Source organism: Cucumis melo, unplaced genomic scaffold, assembly GCF_025177605.1.
Source record: "Cucumis melo cultivar AY unplaced genomic scaffold, USDA_Cmelo_AY_1.0 utg000355l, whole genome shotgun sequence".
NCBI lineage: Eukaryota > Viridiplantae > Streptophyta > Magnoliopsida > Cucurbitales > Cucurbitaceae > Cucumis > Cucumis melo.
The window spans coordinates 2,501-5,000 of NW_026123934.1; the positions used below are offsets into that span (position 1 = coordinate 2,501).

Below are 2,500 nucleotides of genomic sequence, written 5' to 3' on the forward strand. Positions count from 1 at the left end.
AGTATTTATTAGCGAATTTTCTCTTTTTTTTCTTTCTATAGTGGAGATAGTCGCACGTAATGACAGATCACAGCCATATTATTAAAAGCTTGTGGTAAGAACGGGTTTCGTTCTAGTGCCCGAAAATAATATTCCAAAGCTTTTGTATGTTCTCCGTTCCTTGTGTGGATAAGACCTATGTTATAGAGTATATAACTTCGATCATAGGGATCGATTTCTAGGTCGCATAGCTTCATAATAATTCTGTAGAGCTTCCGCATAATTTCCTTCGGATTGAGCCGACATCCGTTACGGTCGTTCGTTATTCCATTGAAAGAATCTCCGTTCCAGAACCGTACGTGAGATTTTCATCTCATACGGCTCCCCCTTTATCTGATGCGCATAATGAGATGAGAATAATACATGAAATCAAAAAACATTGAAATACTCTCATTATGAACTCATGGGACTAGCGTTTTTACAAAAAATCTCTAGCCAACCTTCCTGTAAAAGATCTTTTCTTAACATCAAGCATGGTTTACTAGATAAAAATAAAAATGGTAACTCTAACAATTTCTTTGTCCTCAACGCCTCTAAATTTCCAGGAATTAGTCACTTCAACAGTCTTCGATGGTTATACAGGTATCCAAAATACAAACGAGATGGATGTTTGTTGTCCCAACCATTTTTCTAAGTTCCGATCCCGATAAGGAAAAGGTATAATTTATAACAAAGTTTTCGTGTTGTTGATTCCTAGGTGTAGTGCTTCTTCCCCTCTGCTACCTATTTTTACTAGTGAATATTTTTACTAGTGGAGTAGGGTTGACTTAATCCATAGGTTACACCTTTCGCTTAATACTAGAATCGACAATTCTAGCATCTAAGGTTACATTAATCGGGGATACACGACAGAAGGAATTTTTTGATTTTCAAATTGCACCTCCAAGAAGCGTAGATTTATTTCAATTATTGTTTTCTTTCTATCCCGAATACTGTGTCTTTCTACTAAGACGGAGAGCGGTAAAGAAAATTGAAAAAAAAAAAAATCAAATCGCACCATCTCTGTAATAGGTGAATGCCTCTTTTTCCCCGGAAGTTGTCGGAATTATTCGTAATAAGATATTGGCTACAATTGAAAAGGTCTTATCGATAAAATTTCCATTTATCCCACCAGATCTAGGCATCGGTAACAACCCCATTCTATAATTTCTTTTAATTACCTCTCGTGAGAAAATGATCCCACAAACAAAGGAATTGCATAGTACGAAATAACATAAAAACGGATTCATTAAAAAATCCCACTCGATATTAAAATTGTTTCTTTTTGATTTCACAGGAATCAATAAAAGAGAAGAAATATTTCAATCCGGTTAAATTTCATCCAAATGTAGTAGGATCAGAATGAAGAGAACTATTCTGATTTCAGCGAAGTTGAAGAAAAAAAGAATTTTATTTATCTGACTGGGGTAATTCTAGAAGTTTTTTGATTGAATTATGATACAAAAAAGAGCAAAAAGAATCGAATAATCATTCTATGATTCATAACTTGTGACTAGATATATGTATGGGATAAACAGTTGTTGGTGAAAAATCGAAAACTGTAAAAGTCGAATTTTTAGAAAAAAGGAATCATAGTTTAAAAAACTAAATAGAATCATGAGCTAAAAGTATCCATTAAACATAGTTAAAAAAAAATTATTTGTATAGTTAGAATTGGTTGGACGTGCCTATCAAAAAAAAAATTGAATATTAATGACTCACTATTAACTCGGTTTCTGGGCCATAATCATTCTGTAGGAGAGATGGCCGAGTGGTTGAAGGCGTAGCATTGGAACTGCTATGTAGGCTTTTGTTTACCGAGGGTTCGAATCCCTCTCTTTCCGTACTAATTCAACAATGTTACTGACCACAATGTATCAAATCAAATAACAATCGATACTATTATTCCAACGGTTAGACCTTTATGGATTCTTTATTTCGAATTTTTGTGGTACGGAAACGAAAAGACTGGAAAGAATGCACAAGAGATGAAAATCCCCCTACCGATCAATGATAGATGAATGATAGAAAAATTTCCGGATCAAAACCTTACTTTCCTTCGGTCTCTTTACTTAGACTTCGGCGAAGGGGAGGACGAAATTGTCCGAACCCTTGTTTTTTAGTTAGGTTTAAGTCTGACGAGAATAATATTCTACAACGAGCAATTCATTTATTTTTAAACTGACCCATTTACTATCTATTATTTGATTGACTAATCCTTTATATTGCAATGGCTGAAGAGTCAAATGTTTTGGCAATTCCTGAGGGGGGGATGAATCAAGATAATTTTGAATCAGTGTTCTCGATTTTTTTTCATCTTTTGCTGTAATAATATCTCGGGGTTTGCACCGATAACTTGGTATATCCACTATAGAACCATTAACTAAAATATGTCTATGATTAACTAATTGTCGGGCTTGAGGAATAGTCGAAGCCATACCCAATCGAAAAAGGATGTTATCCAAACGCATTTCAAGTAATT

The 2,500-nt window shown here is 34.4% G+C and overlaps 1 non-coding gene across 1 annotated transcript; it reads left to right on the forward strand.

Annotated features, from left to right (window-relative positions):
- Nucleotides 1–1,775: 1,775 nt before the first annotated feature.
- On the forward strand, nt 1,776–1,862 carry TRNAS-GGA (transfer RNA serine (anticodon GGA)). The gene has a single exon. It is a non-coding gene; the product is annotated as a tRNA-Ser (tRNA).
- Nucleotides 1,863–2,500: the final 638 nt, after the last annotated feature.